This window comes from Cydia splendana, chromosome 16 (genome assembly GCF_910591565.1).
Source record: "Cydia splendana chromosome 16, ilCydSple1.2, whole genome shotgun sequence".
Classification (NCBI taxonomy): Eukaryota; Metazoa; Arthropoda; class Insecta; order Lepidoptera; family Tortricidae; genus Cydia; species Cydia splendana.
This window is the reverse complement of record NC_085975.1, coordinates 9,966,549-9,994,544: the sequence shown is the minus strand read 5'-3', so window position 1 is coordinate 9,994,544 and position 27,996 is coordinate 9,966,549. Positions and strand designations below refer to the sequence as shown.

At 36.4% G+C, this 27,996-nt stretch overlaps 1 protein-coding gene across 2 annotated transcripts in view; it reads right to left on the bottom strand.

Annotated features, from left to right (window-relative positions):
• LOC134798253 (semaphorin-1A) overlaps nucleotides 1-27,996 on the bottom strand; it is a 385,737-nt gene that overhangs the window by 309,192 nt on the left and 48,549 nt on the right. The gene's annotated exons all lie outside the window — the stretch shown is intronic.

The window sequence follows — 27,996 nt, the reverse complement described above, 5'->3', positions numbered from 1 at the left end:
TGAGTTAGGAACAAATACTGTGTCATCACACAAATAAATGCTCTTACTGGGATTCGAACCCAGGACCATCGGCTTCACAGGCAGGGTCACTACCCACTAGGCCAGACCGGTCGTCAAAATTATTAGCAAAGCTCGGATTACGTCTCAATAGTGCGAGGACACACATTTTATAATATAAATCGATAAAAAGCACGATGTACTGGACCACCGTTACGAAATTCAGAAAAATTATAGGTAGTTGTAAACAAAATTAAAATGAGCTGTTTGTATTTCTTTTTAATTTTTTTCTTTTTAAACAATTAGTATTTTTTATACATTTTCCGATTTTAAACTCCTTCGCCTAATCAGCTAACTAAAGGACCGTTCTAAATCTACTGTATCAATAAATTTCTGATTCAAAAATTGTTCGTATGGATGTCGATAGAATAGTCGATATTTAATTAAGCTACTAGTGAAAAGTGCATTTTTGCTCCCGTCGTCCGGGCTTTGAATTTATTAGTTTCGTATTGATATGTTACTATTACTCCCAGCGCTTCTCCCTCGCACCGATACTCGTATATAAATACGGAGAGAAGCACGGTTAAGTGATGTTATACTTATAATGATCTCACATCAAATTGTAAATTTTATAGATTTGTAAATTCATTCAAATTGGCCTCTGGGTATTGAAAGTTCAGTGTGTGTTCCGAAAATAACTAAGTATATAATGTCCACGGGCTTCCAACACCGTTAAAATACCGTTGAACTGAAATAATTCTCTTCAAATATAATAAATACTTTCGAAACAAAAGGCAACATTAATAAAATACATAATCCTTAACAACAAGGCAACATTTTAACACAAACAAGTGCGGTAGATTACTTTGTACAAAGTTCGTCGTACCGTCCGCGGTCGACGGAGTACAGTACATTAGGTGTAATTTGGCCTATTGAGTCCCGACCAACTTGCCCCGCCAATCTATTCAACTCTATGCGTTATTAGCTGAACCATTTAAACTCGAATCTGAATATATTATGAACAGTTTATTTGACCTACGGGTCCTGCCAACCTAACTCATTTAGAAATACCTACTCTTAGGCAGATCATTTGATTTTTGTTTCGTATAAGTAAAATTAATTATAATGATGGTACAATGCCTCAAGGGCCTATTTTAGATTCAAGCTAGTTATTAATTTCGTTTAGTAGTACCACTGTATATATATTGTATGTAAATAAATGTTTTAAAAAAATTATAATGATGGATATGCAAACCAACCAGGTGATATAGGTGATATACATGTACCTAAGTGCATCCTTCTCTTAAGTTTTCTATATTAAGTCTTCTCTTAAGTTATACGTATGCTTGAGCAGAACAGAATACCTATCGTTACCATTAATATCTGGGAGACCGAGCTTTGCTCGGAAAACATATAAAAACTCAAAAACGCGCGTTTACCCAGAGATAAGTGGGCCTACCGCGAACCACGTTCGACGTTTTGCCTCTCTGCCGCACTTGTAAATTCGTACGTAAGTGTGGCAGGGAGGCAACACATCGAACGTGGTTCGCGGTAGGCCCTAAGACCTTAGCTATATCGATTTATCGCCCCCGAAAACCCTTATTTAGCAAATTTCATCGAAATCGTTAGAGCCGTTTCCGAGATCCCCGATATATAAATATACATATAAATAAATAAACAAGAATTGCTGGTTTAAAGGTATTAGATAGATAGATAGATATATAGATTAGATATACGAATACGATGGGCGAGCGCCGAGCTAACTATATAGGAGTCTAAGTATTCGCCATGGTCGAAATCGGCCGAGAGGATCATCATCATCATACGAATACGAATAATATAAAACTTTAGCTTGGTTACGTTTAAAATTAGACAAGAATTTAGCTTAATAAATTATTTATTTATTAACTGGCTAACTAAAAAATAAATTTATTAATTCTATTCACATATAAACAGAATTCATTTTAGTATGTTTCAATAACTGGCCAGGCCAGCCTTCAATAACTAGCCACCTTATACTAAAATGAATTCTGTTTATCGGTGAATAGAATTCATTTATAGTTTAGGGTGGCCAGTTACTAACAGGTGGCCAGTTACTGGCGAATTACCCTACCTAATTAATATCTTCGGTGTAAAATTTCACATAAACCACGCACAAAAATGCCCGCACTACGATATCGGGTATCAACTTGATTATAGCATTGTCTACAATTTATTGGGCTATTACTGGCACACACGACCATTAGGCCATTAGCTTTTACATGCTAATCTGTTATTGATAGAGGGCAGCTTGTGTTAATTACTCCCCTTGAGATATAATGACTCATGTGTGAATTATTGTATGCGTTCGTGTGCGAGGTAATCATGTCACTAATATTCAATAACATGTTACAAACGGTGTATTCTTGAGTCAAGATCTTTGGGACTAATCCCAATTAATTAATTCTAAAATTAAAAAATACATCTCACAAGCAACTGCTTGCGACTTGGTCCGCAATGGCCAAGATTGTCACCTCACTTTTTTTAACATTAGGTAAATTTATATGAAGTACATGATATGACAGTTAATAATAAGACTTTGTGAAGAAGTCCACATATTATTCTAGTTTTCTACGTAGCATGATCTGCTGAGTTAGTCAACTGTCAAATTAAAAACTTTACAACGTAAAATTTGACTAACATGCAAAGAAATCATACTTAGTACGTTTTTCTCTTAAAAATATACGAATACTAAACTATATCTACATAATATATTAATCATCAGCGTTGATTGTATTCAAATACTAATGTATAATAAATTAATATTCAAAACCCCGCCCCGTAACCAAATGAAACACAATTTGTTCATGTGTTTTCAACATTCAAAATGGCGGGCAAGGTAATATGACGTTCTACATTTCGAATTCCGTGTAACATACCCTCACAAAACATGACCCGGAAAAATCCTGAATAAAACACAAAGTATAAATTACATACCTTGTCCGTTGTTTTAATTATTCACGCAGTGTACAGGAAGGGTTTTTATTAATAATTCCGCACTTGATCCGAAAGTGTGAAATTCAGCCCGCAAGTTTTAATCTATGTCATTATGCAGTCAAGATTCATCTAACTTCCACCTTTTAAAACTTATCTAGTTTACTAGTTTCTCGCCACTTCGCGCGGGGTGAATAATAGACGAGGCCCAATGGAAGACACTGTTTCCTTGAGAATATTTGATACTTTGAGCCGAGTACTATCTAATATTCTCATCAAACTACATATGTGTAGGTATATAACTTAGTATTATACAAAACTATTAGGTAGTTCAAAAAACATTTCACATAATAATCGGTGTGTCCAAAAAATTGACAAAGCCGTTAATTAATTTGTGAAATTCATAATAACTGGTGTGTATCCTGCGGTACGTTCAGTAACATAAATACACAAAAAGTCCAAAACCATAGTGTAAGTCTTTTCGCCTTACCAATAGATCCAAATATTGTTTTAATGACGCTTGGAATACCGTCCCATAACAATTTATTTCGCAAATGTTTAACCGTCGAATATTATTTTAGTAAAATACGAATTGAGTTCAAGTAAGTATTTTTTATCCTATATGTTTATATGAAAAAATATATGAAAGCTTATATACCCTGCTGATAATTAACAATTCACAGTACCTACATTATTCAAGTACTACACTTCTTCTTCTCATCGAGTGAAGGGATCATAACTAAATAATATTTTGCCAATATCTTGCCACCTCTAACCCCCGAAGGTGATCAAGTACTCCACTTAGTTTAATTGAATCCCAACATTACATTAATTAGTATATTGTGTTAAATACTTAAGTACAGTTGAGATAGATGGAGCCTTTAATGCAGCTGTCAGTCTGTCTGGTTTGGACCGGTTTGGCTTTGCATCCTGTCACGGTTAGGAGTAGTTCATTTAATTATGTCAGACGTCACAGACGCGGCCTTCGGAATATCATAGGTTGTTCTAATTCTAAGCTGTTAAGAATTAATATTTGTTCCGAAAACGGTTCCGGTCTTCAACGTACATAATTAAAAAAATAGTTCATAGTCCATTTTTTAGGGTTCCGTACCCGAAGGGTAAAAACGGTTTTTGTTGTTTTTTGCGTAATGGTACGGAACCCTTCGTGAGCGAGTCCAACTCGCAATTGGCCGGTTTTTCTATAAAAATAAAGGTCACATTCGGATCAGCCTGCGTAGCCAACATGCAATCTTTAGCGCTCCGTAGCGAACGAAACGCAACTGTCACTGTCGCACTAATAAGGAAGAGTGATAGAGAGAGATGGCTACGATTAACGCGTTAGCGTTAACTATTGGCACGTTGGCTACACGGCCTGTTTGGACACGGGCGATGTTACTGTCACTTTCCTCAATAAGTGCATATAAAATAAAGAAGTTTTAGGCCAGCGGTCGGCAACCTTTTAGCAGCCAAGGGCCAATAGTAGTTAACGGAGGTGACGCGGGCCGTTCTTTGTTAATATTTATGACTTTATGAGACATTGTCGTTTGTCACTATTACATACAAAATAGCCAAGGCGCCTCTCGGGCCGCAAGTGACAGTTTCGCGAGCCGCATGCGGCCCGCGGGCCGCAGGTTGCCGACCGCAGTTTTAGGCTTATACGGCTCGATTCAGAAAATGAATTAGAGTTCTACTAGACTTCAACAAGTTACAATACGGATAATTTAAAGATATTTGTAAGATAGATATGTCAAATTTGACGTTTTCGCGATTCTGGAGGTCCTCTTGAACGATTTCGAGTTATGACTTAGATATCCAAGTCATATCTAGTCGATATCTAATGTAGATCTAGTTGATCTCTAAATCGTCTGAAGATCTTGTGATTATCTCGAAATCCGAATAGGCCTGATAGTGAAAAAAACGCTCCACCAGCCCATACATTTTCAAAGTCTGAGCGGCTGCCACTTAAGTTAATCCTTATTATTTCAAGTACCGCTGCGAGATGTCTTGGGCAGAATCGGCATGGCTTATTTGCCCTAATGCCCCTACCCTTGTCCGCATTACCCATTAGATTGTGACATGCTTAATTCGTTAAGTGCTGTGGTCAGCCGCCCTTAGGGTATGACCGTAATGCAGCGAGATTATTTATCTAAATGTTCCGAATCAGTGTCACCTGTAGACGTTATTCATCGATTAGAATACTCGTATTAAAGATCCGATTCTAATTATTGTTAACCTTTTGGAGTGTATAGATCTTTTCCCCAAAATCGTTAATTCCGCGTAGCAAATTTTCCATTCGCATTTTTTCCCACCCGAATTTCTACCCATACCCTTTTTTGTCATTTGCTTATATCTCTACAGTTTTATTTCTTAGGTTAAATTTTTCTCATAATTAATACTTTCTAAGTCGTTTTATTCGCATTATTTTTATTTCTTAGGCGATAATATTACCATGGTCCCACCGCACTGTTTCTTTTCAAAAAACATTTAGCTTACAACTTCCGCGGGGCTCCTATTTCTGGGCGGTTTGCCCTTCGGGCATCTGAAGCTACCTAACGAACCTAACCTACCTACACTTTTTTCCCCAAAGTGTAATGTTTTCATGGACGTCACACTAAATGAATAGATTAGGTTAAACGTTTTTTGAAAAGAAACAGTGCGGTGGGACCACATGGTAATATTATCGCCTAAGAAATAAAAAGAATGCGAAAAAAACGACATGGAAAGTATTAATTATAAGAAAATTATAGCGTAAGAAATAAAAATGTTGCGATAGTTTGAGAATAGAGACACAAGCGAATAACAAAAAAAACGGTTTGAGTAGAAATTCGGGTGGGAAAAAATGCGAATGGAAAATTTGCTACGCGGAATTAACGATTTTGGGGAAAAGATCTATACACTCACCTTTTGGACGCCAATGACCGATATATCCGCACCGCAGGTCCAACGCCAAAGACTGATTAATCAGTCACATACCACAGAGCAACATAGACCTACGTGCATATGCATAAAGTTCAATTTTTGTTTTGACACTTCGATGACGTGGCGTCCGAGTGACAGCTTTTGTGTTTGACACGGCGTCGAAAAGGTTAAACCCTGGACTTAAGGGCCTAAGTTACATAAAAAAATGCATTTTATTATTTTCATGAAAATCATTTTTAAAGCCGTATCCTTTCTGTCTGTTTCAAATCAGCATTATCTGTATAGCCTAGTCAACAAGTTCAAAATGGTGAAAAATAGAGATACTGCTCCAAAAAAACACGTGTGATCAGGGCTCGAAACCGGTTTTTGTTTTAAATCCCAAAATAGCCCAATGTTTTTAATAATTTTATGCTCTTTCCGTAGGACTGAATCGTGTATTTAGGTAACGACTTCGTATTATTAGATTGACCCATCAAAAATGAAATAATAAACCAAAGTACGAAAAATAACGTAATAATACCGGTATTTTTTGTATGAGGAAAAAACCGGTTCCGAGCCTTGCGTGTGATACTTCATTCGATTCGGAATAAAGTCTAGAAAAATGTATTTAGTGCGTTTATTAGCACAAAAAACATTACAAACAATAGAATGTTGCGTAATTATATACCGATGATGTTCCCGCTGTAACTGGCACCACTCCCCGCTGCAAACGGATCGCAGAAGTGACCAGTATTACCCTATTAACTGCTACCTTTGTTTAAGTAAATCAGAGTAGAGTCAAGCTTAAATTATTTATTCTTGTGTAAAGGTCATCGTCTCTGTTAGGTACCTACATAAGTGAGTCAGTCAATTTATTCCAGTACGAGTACGTCGCATTCAATTATTTAAAAGCCTGCTATTGAGAAACAATATAATTTAGGTTGTTCCAATTTCATTATATCTATATTAATGGAAAAGATATTTGTTTCACTAGGTCAATTGATTATTGCTTTAGATTATTGCCTACTTCGCCTGCTGTTCCAGCGGTCCTGGTCCTGTAGGGCTAAGATGGCCGGTTTTTTATCATCTGTCATCATGCCTGTCACGTCCTAACAAATACGTAAGTGCGAAAGTGACGCATGCCATGACAAGTGATAAAAATGCGACCATGATACCGCCGCTGGTATTACATTATTTTGTGTTAGTATATAAAATGTAGTTTATATTGTTATATTGAATTGAATATTGCGTCTACTAATTCCTCACTTAAGTCACTGTAAACGTTTACTTCATGCAATTAGTTAATTACTCTGATTAACTAAGTGCTTTGTGACACAAATGTACCAATACATACATTAACTTGGTTGTAAACTGTCGTAAATAGATAGGTTACTTGCGTGCAAATTTTAAACCAAATCATGGTACTTCGAAATATCTGTTATTTGCCACTAGCTTTTCGTGGCAAAACTAAATCCCAAAATGATCTAGTTTCTCCTTTTCGTTGATGACAGTATATTTAGAAAAAAAACTAGAGCCGATACTAACTCTTGGAATGCGCGAAGCCCGCTCTTTCATGACACGTACTAATTAATAAAGCGTTCACAAATGTAGAGATTACCATTAGTAAGTTACCTACACGTATTGTCAAAACTTGTCAAATTATTAAAAAATATCCTAGTACTAAAATCCAGTTTTTTATTATACGGGCTTTGTAAAAAAAAATTCGCAATATGTCCAAGTTAAATACGCAATGCAAATCGAATGAACGCCGTACAGGCGGCTGTCATTTTTCATTTGCACATAACAGAAGCGGTATTTTAAAATTATAGGCGAAAAAAATTTACGACATTCATAATCCAACGCCTCTTGTTTCGTAAGCTTTTATTGTTTTAATTAAAAATTCTTGGAACGTACGCGGACACAGACGCCCAATCAGAAATATATGACAGAAACCAATTTATGCACAATGTCAGAATACCGTCCACAATGGTTGTCACTATCGAATATTTGTGAACACATAGTTTACTTTTTGATTATGTATTCGGCTGTTGCAATGGGCGGAATTTTAATGAGAGAGGAGATGTATTTGTCGTGATACATAATTCATTTAGTTATTAGTGAATTATATGTTCTTTAATTATATTTTGTAACTATGAAATGGAGTTAATTACGATGCCACACAGAACAATACGCGAAAGAGAGTAAATTGCCAGTATGTATTCCAATATATATATAGTGGTTCAGAACGTGTCCACAACTACACCTTTGAGATTCAATATAGAATTGGTTCTCCCTTTGACTTGCTTTGCTGCATGAATATCCAACTCTGTCAGTTACTCGAAATCATATCAGATTGCAAGGATAGGGCACCGCAGTGGTTGCTAAGACCCTGGAAGCTTCTACAAACATCATTTTAACTTGTGTATCTTACACGTACGTACCTAAGTCTTGTTAGTGTGAAATTATTATGAATAGTGCTAACCGAAACTAGTTACACTAAACCAGAAATGTTTCAATACTTTTACCTATAGGTAAACTCAATTTAGCGTTACGTTAAAAAATGCGTACAGTTTCGGCGACTTTCTAAAAGAAACGAACCCAATATTGGACATTTGGGAAATTTATTATTTAAAGAGTCACTCTTTTGATTTCAACAGAAAGGCAAAACAGGAGAATTCTCTTTTCTACAATATTGGTATCAAAAGAGCTCGTGATTTTTGGTATTAAATAAATGACAACTTTAGTATATTACCTTTTCGTAGTTAGCAAGAGAGTTTTTCGACAAGTGAATTTGTCAAATAAAATAAAAAATAATTGATGGGTCCTATATAATAAGTATACGAATTCAGGGTAAATATGGCGAGATATTTTCTCATCATTCTCCTTAGCAGATATTTCTTAAAAAAAAAAAGAATAACTTTCACTTTGCATAAGGTAAACAAAATAAAGGTATACAGGCGCATTTAAAACATTTTGGAACACAGCTAGATCTACTCGTAAGAATTACAATTTTGCCATTTTCGTTATGTACTAAGTAGGTACCTACGAGTAGATAGTGAGAGAGGAGTCGCGATGCTCATGTCACGGATAATAAGCCTTCGAGCATCATGAGCCGTTTTACGTAAAATCCGAAATAAATAAATGTTTTCGTCTAGTCCTGCTGGCGTCATCAGTGTTCATAAATCACACAAAAACATATCCGAAGTGAAGCAGATTAAGTGATTCGTAGAAAAGTTGCCGGGGCAAACAGGGAATTCCATTAAAGCGTTCCCTCAAAGGAGACGAGTCCGTAATCGGTTTATATATTTGCCGGAAACATTGATATTTTATGTATACGAACTGTAGTGGGCGAAAATAATTAATAACAATTGTTGAAGGTACCTACTTATTAAAATCCTGCTTATGTTTTAAATGTGAAAGTTAGAATTCTGGATTTATACCCAATCACCTAAAAGCGGCCAATTGTGTATGAATGGCACCCATATAAGACAAAACATACTTTTTATCTCAGACTTCCTTGGGGTTGAGGGTTGACATTTAATATAGGAATACAACTATGTTATTTTTGTACATTGAAAATGTATTGCAAGCGCTTATGATAAAACATATGTGTAATCTTATTGATTTCAGATGAAATTGGAATCGAACAAGTTGCTGAATTCAGATGGGATTTTATAACAGTTTTCATGCGCCATCTTGAAATAATGTAAACGGATGACGTATATAATACGGCGGCAAAATTGCTACGCTAATAGCATTCCCACATTTCGGATGCGAAAAATGAAAAGTAATGCAATAAAACAGTGTAAAAAACAACAATGCGTACTTTGGGGAATTCGATTCAATTCAATACAGAGCCAATTTCGTTTTCAACCGCCAACTCGTTACAACTTCCCACATTAAAAGAGAGTTAGAGTTTCATCGGAAATAGCTCGCAAATAAAAATTGAGTTTTTTTGCATGTACCTACTGCGAATGGTAAATGTAGCAAAACTTTTAATCCGATTAATTTGAGAAATCGTTTTTTAATAAGGGTATATGGTCAAAAATTCCAAAGTACCTAACATTTAAAAAAAGTATGCGTTGTGAATGTCCGTTGGTCCCCTTGGTTTATATTCCGTGCTTAATATTTTTTTAGAATAGAATAGAATATAAATCATTTATTCAGACAAAACACCAATACAAATAAGACATCTATATACAAGTAGAAGGCAAAGTTAAACAAAGCAGTAGAAATACAGATGCGAAGCCGAAATGGTAATGGTTATTAGCTACCTAATATATAACTTTTAAATAGATCAATTTGAAACATTGTGTGATATTACAAGTTGGTATTCCATAAATATACATATATTCAAATTACTACAAGAGTGATCGAGGTAGGTACATAAGTACTCTATTAAAAAAAATAGATATAACTGTACAAAATACATAAAAATAAGCGAAATCTAAAAGAATAATACAAACGACCAAACCGACATAAACGAGTCGGCTCTAACTCATGCATTCCAGTTTATAAATAATCGGTTAATCCGATTGTCGAGATGGAATCGAAATAAGTATAGACGTATTCGATTGTGTAAGATTAAGTAGGATAACGTCGATTTACAAATATGAAAGTATTGAATCTCATGAGGTTTAAGAATATTACGATATTTTATTTTCGTTGCGTAGGTAATTGATGTGCTTATCGGCTATCTACAATTTGTTAGAAATTGGTGATTTGAACTGACTGCATGATTTATGGGTGTCATACAGACATTGAGGTATTGTTTATATTTTCTGTTCCAAAAAGTTAAGCACGTTGGTGAAACAAAAATTTTGAACAGAATAAAACACTAAAGGGGCCCACAGATTACCAGTAGGACGACATCATGCAGCCTGTCAGTTGTTCGGAGCTGTCAAATTTAGCTTCTAACTGACAGGCCGATATCGTCCGGCAGACCGGTAATCAGTGGGCTCCTTAAAGTCCACTGCAGCCTTCAGTAACCCAACCGGCGAAGCAACGCTGATAGTTTTGGATTACATTCTAAGTATCGGTAAGATTATTCATTTGTTTGTCGAGTTCTACCCTAAATGGCTATATTGTATCATCCTAGTACCTACAACACAAGCCTTTTAACCAAAAATTAAATATAAACATAAACGTATAACTGTTATGCCGATTCAAAACAACAATTTCTCAAGTCACAACCAAGTTTCGGGACAAAGCAAAGCAAACAGCAAAAGTTAATCTCTGAACTGATTAACAATAACAAACTAATATCAAAACAGACCAATCAATAACATACAGCGGGAGGATTCCGTTTTAACATTTGTACAACAAAGTTAAGTCCCAAGGGTAATCACAATATGGTAAACTAGTTTCAGGGCCCCTCAAAACCCTTCACATAGTTTACAGGTCTATTTTCTTGTTCTGAAGTAATTTTGAAACGGGTCAACAATTGGCTGAATCAAACATTCCTTGACATTTTTCATGCGTTTGATTGACGGATAAAATAACAAGTTTACCGAAGAAACAAATATAACTTTGATATAATTGATATTTATCCATGGAAAAAGATGATGTGTGCGAGATACAAATCAAAAGTTAAATAAAGCTAGGACTTAAACTCAAATCTGTGCATTTGATGGCAACATCGCAAAAGATCTAGTATCCAGCGGATTACACCTCCATAATAAAACCCCTTACGGTCCATCATAAAACGAACACTTTTATTGCATCCTTTAACCTTTGCCCATCCTTCCTTTACGAAGAAAACAATTTCTTACCGTAAATTTCACTTTAAAACTGTGTTTCAAACTTCTAATATCGAAATGCACTTTATCTATGAGAGCCTTTCACGCTCCAGGCGAGAGGGTGCACATCAAAGATGTCTTCGCGTTTATGCTGAAACTCCTCATGTGCGGTGCGGCACGTGAAGCAGTACGAAGCCCGTCAAGTCATCCGAATTGGCACTTTAAATGAATAGAGGAACAGTACACATTAGCGCAGCAAGTTTCTTGATATATTACGTTTTATGGTTTTAATTCGACGGCTTCCGAAGGGGTGGTGGGGCGTTCGCCGCGCTCAGAGACGGCGCGATGCGTATACGTAATAAAGCCAATAAAGTTTATACCCTTTATCTTAAACGTTAGTCAGCGCTTGACGTTCGACTCAAGGTTTACGAGTAAAATTCCAAGTAATTTGTTTTGCATTTAGACACGTTTGTGTTAATTACATTGTTACGTTGGGGACGGAATTTTGGCCCTTATAATATTTCCTTGTTATTCTCAAATTGAGAACATAACTTCTTCATACTCAAATTGCTAATGAGTAATGACTAATCATATTTTTAAACAGGAGGTGCAACGCGTAGGTTTTTTTTAATGAAATCTCACCAAAATGTACCTAATTGATGTGCGCCTATCGTAAAAAAAATTGATATCCCTATTTATAATTCTTGGTCGAGACCTTGATGCTATAGACAAGACAATTCACTAAGAACTGTCTGGTGCCACATCATGTACACTGGCGTTCAAAAGTGCATGGACATGTTTCAACCGTAATATTATTAAGGCATTACGGTCGACATCTGTCCATGCACTTTTGAACGCCACTGTACCTACCTACTTACTTAAAATGGATTAATTATTTATAACATGATATTCTTACCGTGTTTTCAGAACACCATCATTGCATTTATTTCGAATAGTCACTACCGCCAGCATTAATGACTTACCTGCAACAAAGATAAATAATTCGTTGAATAAATAAAAAAACGGCTTATTATTAACCGGGCAACTAAAATATTAAACAGGAACTTTCACTGGGCATATAATAATATATTTTGGCTGTGCATTAATATTTAAGCGCCAATAAATTTATATTAGCCTCAAAAAGCATCATATTATTAAAAAACTGGCAGCAAAATCAAGCCACCCAAAAAAATTATAGGGAACTTGAATTAACAGGTTGGCGTCTAAAATAATAAGTTGGCAACTAATATTGTAAAGCGATCATAAAATTTGCCAAACCAAAAAAAAATGGTTTTTTATAGAGACTGTAGAGCGCAGTTCATCTGCACCACCACGGCATCCTGACATTATATGCATCACTGCATACATCTGCGGACAGAATACAACAATCTGAGGTATCTAAGCTCATTGCTCGGCCTACCTGACCAAAGTAAGTTCTTCCATAACTTTTGAATACTGACAAGCAACTCTTTCAATAACACGCACATAGATCATTGTCGTGAATGAACAAGTTCAGCGCCACCTTCTCAATAACAGTACCAACAACTTGACTTTACAACATCTTGGTTCCAACACACAGCTAACCTCATTGCCTGGCCGAAATCCCGCAATTGCAGTTACGAATAGGACTTATTATTCTATGTTTTTAGTATTTATATATTATGTATATCGTTGTCTGAGTACCCACAACACAAGCTTTCTTGAGCTTACCGTGGGGCTTAGTCTTTAAAAAAAAAAAAACTTATGTGATGAACCTCTCAACTAAACTATTCTCAATGGTATCATTACCTTCTGTTATTTTAAAAGGGGTGTGAACTTCACGTTTTGTCTCTTATGTCAATATCATAAAACCCAACTGCTTACTTAGGTATTATTATTCATGCAATATGCAAAACTGACAGCAAAAATCACTACAAAAGGATTCCATCAGCTTCTATGGGGTTTTCACCTTTTAGGTTCTTCAAATATAATCACACCATTTTAACACTTTTCAACCAATACAGTTACAAATCATAAAATAACGGAAGCAACTCACGTGATTTCTAACTTCCAGTGATAGTCTGGCAATCAGTAAATATGCAGCTCATCTCGGTTTCTGTAAACAAACTAAGGCACCCACGTTTATGCAACCGTAGCTCCAACCCGTGCGAGACGGGAGATCTCGCAGCATCTATCTTCAGTCTTCATGGTGCAAATGACTGTAAACGTATTACTTAGAGTAACAACATTAACAACAACATTTTTACGAAAATTTCACACAACATATGACAACATAACACAAAACGTAAGGCAAATCTGGATCACAATTTATAAAATATCAAATATGTCAACTGTCATTTCACTTCAAATATTTTCCATCACGATACTTCTTTATTTTCCACCAGCGATAGCATGAGATTTCTTCATTTTCTAAGGCCTTTAAAACTCTTGAATTAAGGAATTCCAGGGATTTTCAGAATCAGGGCAGATTTTCGGGACCTTCAGTCCACCTCCATTTGGCAAATTTGAGCTTCCAAGAGGAATTCCGTAGCGAATTCCGTATGTTCGGCCACACTTCTTATGTCGGGAATTGTGGGCGTATCATACTATCGGCAGCACATCAGAACCTTCAATCGCGGATGACGAGGGCCTTCAATGAAATACGATGTTCAACTCACAATCTTTACTGCACAAGACTCATTACAAATCACAGTACGCGATACGTTTCTTATCTTAAGCAAACCAGTGGATTTGACCCAGGAACGGCCACAGACGTCATCCTCTCCCGTTCATTCTCATCGTGCTCCTTCTCAAAGAGTATAATAATATATGTATAGTGCTCCTTCTGAAGATTGATTGACAGCATAACTTCAATTGTTTTAACAGCGCACTCTATGACGTCTTGGCGGAACTGCGTCGAACGCCACTCAGGTGTACGTAACACCCTAGTTTGCTCTATTTGTCAAGGTTTGCATGATAAAACGCCTCTTGAAGGCGACAGATGGCACATTTCAGCCATTCTCCGACATATATGTACATATGCAGAATACCTAAGATACATATATACATAAGCTTTAAATACTCCATTTTTAAATAATTTAAACATATGCATACCTAGTATTTTAAACTGTCAAAATTCGTAATCCACCAAACACCATAAATTTATTTACCAATGGTCAGTACCTATAACTTATAATCGAAATTCCTAATCATGAAACACCTAATGGCCATTATACCTTTAAGACTTTAAATTTTTAATTACTAATTTCAATAGTTACCACGGTGTTCTACAAGAGTCAAAAGATAGGTGCGACGACGAGCGAAGCGAGGAGGAGCGTGTTAGGTTGGCCGTGTAGTGATCATTCTTTAAGTTAATAGATAGCCATTTTCTTTTTAAAATGTGCTTCATAAATGGTCTCCAGTATAATAATTCAGTTGCCAAATAAATATTTGGTACCTGCCTAAAAATAAACAAAAGCTGTAACGGCATTAAAATGTTGTCTCATCTTGATATATTTTAAGGCTCTGTTTTTGTTGCCAATCTATTACTTTTAGTACCCATTTCTATTTTTTTAAACTACTCAAATTCGATTAATTAGTTGACCGGTTAAATACGTGCCTAAAAAAACCCGCCAAGTGCGAGTCGGACTCCCGCACGAAGGGTTCCGTACCATTACGCCAAAAACGGCAAAAAATCACGTTTATCGTATGGGAGCCCACTTAAATATGTATTTATTTTATTCTGTTTTTGTTATAGCGTTACCTATTTGTTGTTCTAGCGGCAACAGAAATACATCATCTGTGAAAATTTCAACTGCCTAGATCACGGTTCATGAGATACAGTCTGGTAACAGACAGACGGATAGATAGGCAGACGGACAGCGGAGTCTTAATAATAAATAAGGGCGTGTTACACCACGCACGCACACGCACACACAATCAATGAACTGACCAACTTTGAATATGGCGATGGCAGCTGTCATCCCATTGATAATTATAAATATTTATAATAAAGCCTCTGCCCAGACTTCCTGCATAATGCTAAGAAGGAAAAGGCCCGGTGTTGCCGATTTATGTGCCGATTGGTTTAGACTTATAAAATTATTACTTACCAACCTACTTATACTTAGCGTTAGACCTTACAAATTAAAGGGTCTATTCTAGAGGCCTATAGATACATATATTATCTTAAAAATTAGCATGCATATTATAAAATATAACTTAACACTAAAAACACTATTTAGGCTACAGAACAGGACGGCGTGGCTCCGTTGAATCGTCCGCTCCGGTGTCGGGTTCGGCAATGTCTCTGGAAACTCACACATTAATAAAACCGGAGAAATGCAAGAAACACTGTGTAAAACATTGTTTATAAATATATAGTTTAATTATACAATAAGAAACCATATGTTTATTTAAAGAACATAAACTGGGCTGTATGCAACTCGTACAGTCACCTGCAATAATAATAATAAGTTACTCTTCGAAGGCCGCAAAAATATCTGACACGCTCTTATGGCTCTACAAATAAGATCGTGTCAGATATTTTTGCGGCCTTCGTTGTGTAACATATTATTGCAAGTGACTGTACTATATATGTACGTTATGAAGAATTTATGAAATGTTTAAGGCGCCAAAGTGGGTTAGCGTTTAGAGCTGGAATATTAACCTGAATAACTGCAAACGGCACCTATGATGCATGATAATTGCCTCGGGCATGCATTGCCGGTTCAACCGGAATCCACATATTTTATACGTATTTATAGGACTATCTATTCAGTTTGTCGCATAGCACAACTTATCAACGCGAGATTAGGTATATAAAGATTATAAAGGTGACATTAGAATGACGGCAGCACCACCGTTAACGTAACATTCCATTTCTGACCGCAGCTGCACTACTGCTCCGACACGTCGATGTTAGGGTAACATTCCATTTCTGACTGCAGCTGCACTTCTGGTACTGAACGCGTCGCTGTTACTGTCAATTTCCATAGTAAAATTGACAGTAGTGCAGCTGCAGTTGGAAATGGAATGTCACCTTTATTGTCAATTTCCATTTAGTAAAATGAATGACAAGACAATGAATGACAGTAACGTCGCAACAGTAGTGCAGCTGTCGTTGGAAATGGATTGTCACTTTTATACTGTTGAGGCATTACTCCTGCGGCGTCGTGACCTTTTACTGTAATACCTACTTTTATGTATTATATTATATTTTGTATTAATTTTCTTCCTAAGTTAGGTTCTTTATAACATGAATATAAAAGTAAAATACAAAAACACATAAAAACAATAAAAAATATATTTAATTATATTTTTATTATTAAAACGTAGGCAAACGCACTAAACTTATTTCGGAGTCATGTTAAATATATAAGTATTTACAAAACTTGTTCGTATAAAACTTTAAAACGTGTTAGTTTTGCGTCAAAAGTCTCATATGAATGAAGCTTATCGAATTTCGTTTTCAAAAAACTTGTTAAATAACAATAACATAATTCCTTTTATCTATAGTTCTACAAACAAAATAAGACGTTTATCGATTGAACAAGTTTGATTGCGACCATTCTTTATTCAGGCGCAAGCATCACAGGTCATTGGCGTGCAATTTTCCTGACATAAAACTTGCAACATGTTGACGCTATAAATACACCATTTATACTCGGCTAGTTGTTTGCGGGCTTCGAGAAATTACTGCCGTATTCGAACTTCAAGATATTCACAAGAGACGACACGTACTAGATCCATTCTAGATACGTTATAGTTAAGATATCAACTAGTTCTCTTTTGCAGCGCAATTCGCGCAACCATGTCACTTTTACGATAGATAGAGTAAGATATCTATTAGATGTGAATTGGATCTCTAAGTCATATCCTGTGGAAATCGTTCAAGGGTATCTCCAGAATCTCGCAAATGTCAAATTTGACAGGTTAGATCTTAAACATATCTTTATCGTATCTTGGTGATGTATAAAAGATATCTAATAGATGTCTATTTCAAAATCCGAACCGGGCCCTTAGTTTGACATACGAGGGAATAGGAAATTCTAGGGAAATTAAATTAACCATGCCACGCTCGTTTTCTTGGCTTTAGTTAAGTAACCTAAAAAAAGTTAAATAAGACAGTGTTTTATATACAAAAGTTAACTATTTGAGCCTATTGACACTTCTTATACTATTGACTATACATTTTTATTAATTCTTTAAAGTTTTGAATCTTTAAAGATACCTACATAATTTAAAAAATAATGTTTGTAAGTACTTTAGGTACATCGTACATCTGACTTTACTTTTCCAAATGAAATTGAATTAAACATTGAATCCAAGTCAGTAATATTATACCACTCTAAGAACTTTGTTACCTCCAAATGTGCTTCTTCTCTCTGCGATAAGTGGAAAATGCGCTCCAAAAATAAAATTAAATAAGTGAATTTAAAGAAATCAGTAGCAAATTATCCCATTAGTATTTATTTGCACAATGCAGCATATTTTATCAAAAGAATGCATAACGCTGCAATAGTTAAATGGCTGTGAATTAAACCTAATGCCTTGGAGGGTGTTTGCAACGTGACTATTGCGATTGCACGCGAGTGCTGCAAATTACGGTTATACAAACAATTCATTAAAGTAACGATGTTTGAGACTACGGGTTTGAGCTTCGTACGCGGCAGATAACATTGTCTATATAATCTTTCACTTTTTACTCTACGGCTAAGCCAAAAAGAAGAATTATGATTTTAAATATGTAAGCGTTACTTGTTCCACTTAAAATTATTTAACCGATTTTGATAAAAAGAGAAGATTGATTCGTTTCTTGAGGGTGTTTCAAACTAATAAGCAATAATAGTTAACTTAGTAGATACGTAGATAGTTTTATTTGCTAAATAATTTGGTTTAAGTAAATTAATTCGCCTTTGCCCAGCAATGGGACACTCAAACAGGGTAGAAGAAGAAGAAGAAGAAATTAATAATAAGCAACTCCAACAGCTAATAAAGATCCTGCTAAAATTTTAACACAAATGAACACAATTGGTATACAAAACCGTTTTATTAACGCCTGTATAATTACTTTTACGTAATTGCTGTTGAAATAAACCGCAGCGCAGCATAAACTGCAGAACCGCTATATTAAACAAACGTCAGGTACCTGAAGGTACTAATAAAGTACACATAGACCTCTAACAGCTACGCGGTTATCGCAGTGTGCGGCCGCACGTCGCTCCGGTCGGTGTTGAGTGAGACCGTGCTACACGTATACAGCGATGTCCCGCTCGCACATCGGAGCGGAGTGCGGCTCCGCATCCGCATCCAATGTGAAGACCGCATTAGGTGAAATGATTGAACGCAATCTCTAGTCGAAACCAAACACAAGAACAATAGAAAATAGATGTCGATTATATTTCGACCATCGTACCAAATAATTTCATAGATCGATCGACAGATTTGATTAAAATGGTTTCGCTGGCAGACAATGACTATCAATTATTTGCTGCTTAAAAGGGTAGCTGTATCCGTAAAGTGTCCGATTAAACAAATAATACTATAGTATTTACCACAGTATTAAGTTACGCTTAAAGCTCCGTACCAGTATACTAGCAACTGACTTCTGCATAGGAATGACCTGTTTAAGACGTCCCCTAAAATACTGACTACATAACATTTACAGCGGATATTAGCTAAGCAATATATTAGATAAGTGGGATAAATCGTCATGAAACCTACTGTGAGTATTAGAAATTGTGCAGATTTACATTTAATTTAATTAGAACTATTAATGTTTGACAGCAGCTGCAAGACCCTTTGCTCCGGCGATGTGACTGTCGATCTCCTTGATAAAATGAATGATGGATTTAATGTTCTAATCGCGACAGTAACGGGTAACGACAGCATCGCGATTTATCCAGATCATCATCAACTGTATCTCAAATGTAGTCAGTAAGAAATGAAATATAAACAGTTCAATATCCGATTGATTCATGATTTTAATGCCAAAACCGAAACCGGCACCTCGGTCGGATACTACCGAAAATACAGATTCGGCGCGGCCGAAAGGTTCGGCAGTTATTTGGCCAAAAACGCACCTTCGACTGACATATAATTTTTATGCCGAAACCGAAACTTCCGTTGGACACTATATAATTTGTCGCCATGGAGTTGAGAGAGACAGGGTCCGTAAGGCGTTCCCGTTACAGACATAACCTCGCTGCACTAGTTTATAGTTAATTTAATTTTCCACAATGGCTATTCCTGAATGCCGGGGTGAGTGCGGCACAAAAAAACCACTCGACTGGATCTCGTAATTGCACTAATTAACCCGCAGAGTCACGTAGAAATTAAGATGGCGGAGAAAATTTCAAGTGGAGCATTTCTAAGCGAACGAACGTCTAACGACACGAAAAATCGAGTCGAGATCACGTTATGGGACGCCTGTTTTAAAACTAAGAGAAAGCGTCCCATATACAACCGTCTATGTGTTATAATTTATAATTTTAGGTAGATTTCGTAGGAAAGAGAGATACTGTTTCTGTTGTTTGGTCAAGTTCGATTTACACTTATAAAATGTACAGGCATTCTCCACGGCGCTCTATACTCGTAAACAAATTCTGAAATTGAGAAACTTCAAACATGAGAACGAATTCTGAAATTGAGAATAATTCTAACAATGCTCAACCGCTCAATGTCAATATATGCATTCAAATTTAAATGTAAAATATTAATCAAATTTCCATTTAGACCTCTTTGAAAAACTTTTTTATTTAGAAGCCAATAAAATTTAACTACCCGCGCCAATTATACATTTAAATTAAAAACTAATCAAACTAGTAATATACTTTAATTTTGGTTTGACTTCGTGCAAATTAAAAAAAGTTTGATATTTACTTTTACGTTAATGTAAGTTGAATTGGAAATCAAATTTTTACTTTTCTTATTAGGAGATGAAACGCCTGAATTTTTCATTGGGTTACTTTGGATTAGTAACGAGATCCAGATTCAAGAGTCTTGTTATAATAATGTTAGTTCTTAATGTTTATTTTGGTCTCCATAAATAGTACCATTCGAACTACAAACTATAATCATTAATATCACAAAATTATAATTAACTTGTGAGGTGAGTGCTGGTCATTAGCATGATACTTATTCTGCTTTTACAAGCTTTTCTCACTATATTTTCGCTTTTTGTAAGTTTGTGCTTCAGTGAATCCTTTTAATGAAAGCACTTCAGTACTCGTAGCCTCTCAATCTTATTAACCTAGATTTAGACGCAACCGATAAAACTAAGTACCTAGTACCTTTATCTCGCTATCTTTCTGTAAGTACAAGTACTAAAAATACAATTTCACTCAGTGTTTGTGAATATGTGTTTCTGACTTAATGGATTGTAGGTATATGGACTTTTCCATCTGTAGGCATCATTTTAAAATCATTGTTTTATTTTATATACCTACAGTAATCGAGGGTTAACAATTTAGTTCTATTTATAACAGTTTGATTATTATAGAAATATAAAGTATTTATTTTGCGTAAAACTATATATATATAAACAAGATATAACGAACAATTAGTAACAGATACCTACACCACATAGAGTGTCGCTCAGTATAAGACGTGTAATAGACGGCACTGGTTTTCAGGGCACCCAGAAAAACTTGAAAGAGAAAATTAAAACTAAAACAGAACATAATATAAGTAAACTTCTTAGAAAGAGAGAGTTCAATCCGGAGGTAGCGGGTCCGTCAACCCGGTCAACCCGGCCCGTACGAATGAATTTTTCGGGACTTATGACCAGACGAATTCCTGAGACTAGTTGCCAAGCGGACCCAAGGCTCCCCCGTAGCAAAAAGCTGGGACAACACCAGGGATATGATAGATGTTGTGATTTTAAGAGGCAATGGATTTACGGTTTCTGGTTGGAAATAATAATTTTAAGGCTGTTATCATCCTGTTATTTTCAAACCGTAACTAATTTTGGCGTAGCCACAGACTAATACTAAAGTAGAAAAAAGTTAAAATAGAAAAGAAACGAAAACAAAACAGACAAAGTTGCCAAAACTAGCGTGCAAACATGACAACGTATTTTTTTGAAACCGGGTCACCAAGCGACCTGCTCTAGAAATCACAAAGGAAAGAGGCTTTGATTCATAAACCTCACTAAGCCGATACATGGAAGCCAACGCGGGTAGCTCGCTGAATATTCAGACAGGTAACGATCAAAATGCTGTGGAGAAACGATGCCCTAATAGAGTTATGAAGTCTTTAGAATTTTCTAGCTACCCGTTTACGACATTTTATATTGGAAACACGAAAAATATTTAGCAGGTTTTCATAAAGAAACTATTAAAATAAAAATGGAAAGCGAAAGAAGCAAAGGTGAGTGACAAAATCTTACCACGTAAAACGTCTGACGAATCCATTACAAATTATGTTTATGGATGCAAACGTGCAAACTATAAAAAAGAGTAACGTGTTAAAAAACACACTACGGAAATATAGCTAGTTAGTACCTTAATCTAATGTGAAATAACGTCACAATATTTTTGGCTAGCTAAACTAACAAAATAGCGCAACCAGCGCGCAGGTGACATCTTCACAGTTGAAATTAGGCTCCAGAACGCATTGCAGTCACGTCAGATGTCAGAAGCGTGTTTAATATCAAATTACCAAGCTCGCTCGCTCCGCCAAATTATAATATGATAATGACGTCGAAATACTTGCATACTCCAGACGGATTATGCAGAAGCTGCAAACCGTAATTAATGATGAAGTTTAGCCCTTTGCTTCGTCAGGCACCCTAGATGACAGATCAAATATTTCCTCGAGCGTAACTTGGCAGTTCCACGGCTATAAAGTGCTAATATTGGTTTTGATTAATGGAATTAGTAGGTTTTCGTAGCTTGGAAATAAGATAATTGTTTGTTGTACCTACATAGGTACTTGGGAGCATTTGTGTATAAAAAGCACATCAACGCTAATGTATATTTTGGATGTATTTAGTAGATATTACAAATAAAGAAATGTTAGCAGGTTTTATTTCATGAATTTTGGAAATAATCTAAATCGAGTGTGTCACGCGACGTAATTTACTCTAAATGACTCGGCTGTTAGCTATTTGTTAGGTACTAGGGAGTAGGAAGCTAGCGATGGTAACGCTGTAGGTATTTGATAAGATGACAACCGATAGTGACAAATATTTGTAAGATGACCGGAGACATAATTCTTATGCAATTAGTCACATTTTACCACATTATGACCGACATTTACTAAATATTAAAAATATTTAGGTATACCTATCCTAACCTACCTGTAACTCTTATACTCATGTAACATCACTGAAAACAAATTATTTTTCTATATGTACATAAGAAACCATATATCCCAGAAGTAAGCAGATTTAATATCTTTGATGTTTCAGCCACGTACCTCAAAAGCTTGACTATTTATTATTAAACATTACTCATTAGCGACGTACAACGTAGTCTTAACCTTTTTCTGTACTAAAACTAGCCAGAGACCCTCGCCCACTAAGTTTTGCACGTCGCATTGAGCTTTGGTTGTCGACATAAAGCGTATTTATAAAAGCCCACAGAAGGTCTGTAAGTCGGTTTCGCTTTGAAGCGAGCGGCTTACAGAGGTAATCCGTCGGAGGTCAGTCGAGCAGCGTCACCTGGGCTCCGAGAATTTTTTATTCAATCTCAATATGGGCACGGTGGGATGAAAACAATGTTATGGATTTATAAAAAAAAACTACGCGAGTATATTTTGTGGTGTAAAAGCAAATGCATTTGTTTGTTAGCTAAGTCTTTATTCTGTACCGTAAAGACATTGCAAGGATTATTGTAATTATACATACTTACATATACTCGTAATGCAAAACACAAGAAATAACTGTAATAGTTTGTCTGTTTGTTAAGCATGTACAATTACGAAAAATGGCGTTTGCACGACTTATCGGGTTTGACCGTTTATCCCTCGAAGTATTCATGGTGGGCCTATGGGGTCATGAATCCTGAACCCTAATTCACGGACAAAACAGCGGACGAACCCTATGCTCGTCCGTCAATAAATTGAATACGAGTCGATGGTATATAAATCAATGGAGCAGTATAATTATATTCCTATTTGCGACTAGCACACAAATCACTCCGCGTGTTGCTATCGACAGATATTCATCTCCCGCGCTTTTTGATAATCCCGATGGGCCATTTTGTTAGAGTTTTATTTAAATTATTTTTCCAGATTTACACATTTTGTTATTTCATATTATTGGGGATTAATTATGCCTTAAAGTATTTTTCACATTGAAGACTATTTAAAATAAACTCACGTTAACATCGCACTAAAAGTACATAAAATGTGAAACCGACCTAGGGGCCCACTGATTAACAGGCCGCCGGACGGTATCGGCCTGTCAGTTAGAAGAAAATTTTGACAGTTCCGAACAAATGACAGCCCGATACCGTCCGGCGGACTGTCAATCAGTGGACCCCTTAAATACTATCATAATACCTAATGTTCCACCACGCATAACAACCGTAAGTGACATTCGAACAAACATTCAACTATTTACCATGTTTATGTGCAATCAATTCCAAGGTCAACCTAATGTCCCAATGTGACTTACGATTTATAATTATTAGGTGTGGTGGGGTAGAATAGGTAACCCAAGTTAATGCAACATTCCATTTCTGACCGCAGCTGCACTACTGCTCCGACACGTCGATGTTATTGTCAATTTCCATAGTAAAATGAATGACAAGACAATTAATGACAGTAACGTCGCGACAGTAGTGCAGCTGTCGTTGGAAATGGACTGTCACCTTTACCCAGTTAGGTAGGTTAGGGTTCAGAGTAGGTAGGTAAGTTTACCCACCTAGGTAAGTTAATTACGATACCCAGTGGAAATGTCAAATATGAATGAGAACTCATATAATCAATAATTGCCAACATCACGGACGTTATCGGGGTGGCGGAGTATATCCCCAGTACAGAGACAATGACAGTAACATATTTCAGGACAATTAAGACTTTTCGTGACTAGCTATGCGGTGGTAAGCGGTGGTAGCTCTGACGTCCGACTTTCAATCCGGAGGTCGTGGGTTCAAATCCTGACTCGTGCCAATGAGTTTTTCGGAACTTATGTACGGAATATTATTTGATATTTACCACTAGCTTTTCGGTGAAGGAAAACATCGTGAGGACCTGCATACATCCGCGAAGAAATTCAAAGGTGTATGTGAAGTCCCCAACCCGCTTTGGGCCAGCGTGGGGACTATAGCCCAAACCCTCTCATGCTTGAGAGTAGGCCTGTGCCCAAGCAGTGGGACGTATATAGGCTAAATTATTTATTTATATCTCGTACACAAAGATAGCTAAAAGCAATCAAATCGGAACTAGCTGGGGTTTTATAACGTGTGTCCTTACTTGTTTTTGCTCGGTTGCCCTGCCTTTGATTGAAGATGAAATACTCCTCATCTACTCTGGTATACCTATATCCCCCAAGTTAAAGTTGACGAAATGTTCTAGGACAAGTTAGTTTCTAGTTCTCACAGCGGTTGGTATTCGATTTCTTGCTTCACTTGCCCGCTATGCAGTATGCACGTCGGTAGTTATGTGACTTTTCCTATTTTGGGTGGTAGTGGTATGTTTCTCGTATAATATACAGATTTTACGTGACTTTATGAGGAACTGTGGAAAAATTACCTTATCTGTTAAACACATCCCTGATATATAAGGGTTTCGTAGTCACCTAGAAACCCTTAAAATAGTTTCGCCATGTCTGTCTGTCTGTCCGAGGCTTTGCTCCGTGATCGTTAGCGCTAGAAAGCTGCAATTTGGCATGGATACATAAATCATCCATTGCGATAGAACGGTAAAATAAAAACTATAAAAGTAACTTTTTTTTGGGGTACCTCCCATACATAATGTTTCTTTTTACATTTTTTTTCGCTTTGTCCCAATAGTGTGGGGTATCGTTGGATAGGTATTTCAAAATGATTAAGGGTCTTCAAAAACCATTTTTTGATATAGTTAATATTTTCGGAAACAATCGCTCCGAAAGTAAAAAACTTTTGAACCATGGGTCCAAAAAATATGAAAAAAAATTGTGAAACAATTAAAAGCTTAATAAACACTTTCAATGAAAACTATAGCGAACATGATCGGTCCAGTCGTTTTTGAGTTATTGCAAAAAATCTTCTTTTCTTAGTAATAACTAAGACATACAAAGCGCTGCAAATGCAAAGTTACTCCCTTGTGCTTGTAATGTACTTGTACATGATACTTACTAATAACCCCCGTAGTGGGCCCGTAGTTGACCTATTTTGACAGAATTATAACTACGAAATCCTACACTGAGCATAGTCCGACTTGCTTTTGGCCGATTTTATTTTTATTATTAGCCTATATCTATTGATTCCGTTGGTAATAAATTATCCAAACTGTGACTGATATCATGGTGTTATGGTATGAATGACCAGACGGTCAGCTGTTGATGTATCTAGAAAGGCAGAAAAAAAGTATACGCAGAGGTAGAGATTTTTTATACTTTTGCACCGATATTAATAAAATCGATTCCGCCTCCTGACCGAAAACCAAAACAAAACCCAGCGATTCAATGTAGAGTGGTCCACAATTGTAGCATCGCCGATGCACCGCGTCAGGGGAAATTTCTCTGATTGTGCTCATTCTCTATTCAACCGTCCCGGGCGTGGGGTGCATTCCGAAAATTTCCCTTTTACCTTTTCCGTGCAACTGAAGCCTCTTTGATGGGAATTTTTTTAACGGCCGTTGGGTGTCTGGTCTATCAGGATACCCGACTTTTGTAACGATGGTTTTTCCTGCCCTAGTATTTTCACTGAGAAGGGGGTTCCATTGTATAGGCAATTGTATGAAAGCGGTTAGATTGACTATGTAGCACAAAGGCCGTGTAGGATAATTTATTATACGCTATCAACATTGATAACAATGTAACATAGGTACTATTCTATATACACACGTATTGTATCTATTTGAATTTGTAATGGCATGACCCAACGATTTGTATAAAGCACCTACTCAAATTATTTATATTAAATGCTAAACATATTATCTGCAATCTGCAATGCGAATCGAATAAATTGTAGCATCGCCTTGGCACCCTAACCGGGTGAAACTAAATAACTACGCTGTCATAGTGCAACAGTATGCTATGCAATATTTATGCACACTGCAACTGCACGCGTGGCCCAATATCGTTCAATATCGTAAGGTGCAATTAACGATATTAGAAAAAATGAATGATAAATTATGCAAAAGTACTTAATGCTATTATCTACTTGCTTTGAATTTTTCCGCAGAAGTACGGGAAAATCAAGATTCGGTCAAATGGCCATATTTAGACCGCGAGAGTTTCGTGCATTTAATCTATTAAATTGGATATTTGGTATAGATAGTCTATTTTCATTATTTTTATTATATAATTACATAGTTATAAGTTCATCATAGTTCTTAAGTTTAACGTTTTTTTAATGTTTCACCCTTCTAAAGAATATGATCAGTAGTAACTAGTTTTTTTTGTGATTTAATTGTCTCAGATTGTTACCTTTTCAAGTTGGACTCCAGTAGATAATTTCCGGGTACGGACCCCTAAAACATTTAAGTGGCCTCCAGCGTAGAGTTGCACTACAGAAAACGTTGAAATGATTGATTTGAAAGGATGTATGTAAGTATGTTATTAATGATTTCCTGAATACACATGCTATGTAAGTATCTACCTACCCACTTGTAGTACATAAATACATATGTATTACTTACTCCGTTACTCCGTTGGCTCAGCGACCCTAAATGAGAATTGCGGCGCGATTCGGGAAATGAATTAGAGATTCACTAGATATGAAATAGTAAAGATATGTGACGTCCCACGGGTAAAGGTACCTTATGGCCATTGGCGATTATTAACACCGCTCCAATATTATGCGCTATGCGACGTAAGTAGGGTTGCCAGATCGAAGGGCGCTATTATCGGGAAAAAATATAAACGATATTTTACATTATTGGCACTACGTCAGCTACTCTGCCCATAGACGTTTTTATATAAAAATAGTATAAATTCTTTGAGATCTTGAACAAACAAACAAAATTCGCGGCGTCGAGCGGCTCGACGACAGTTCAGAACTTGAAATTATTGTTTTATAACGTGAAGCTGTTTTTCGGGACAATTTTCACTTTGTCGGGAATCGGGAACACATGCTAAAAATCGGGAGAATCCCGCCAAATCCCGACCATCTGGCAACCCTAGACGTAAGCGCCAGTCAGTGGCACTTTTCTCGGTCCTGTGCGTGCGACCTCTAGCCAATCGTTGACTCGAAGTTCGCGCAGATTCACCTCAGATCCTACCTATCCTAGGGATCCTAGGTATGTACCTATTATGATT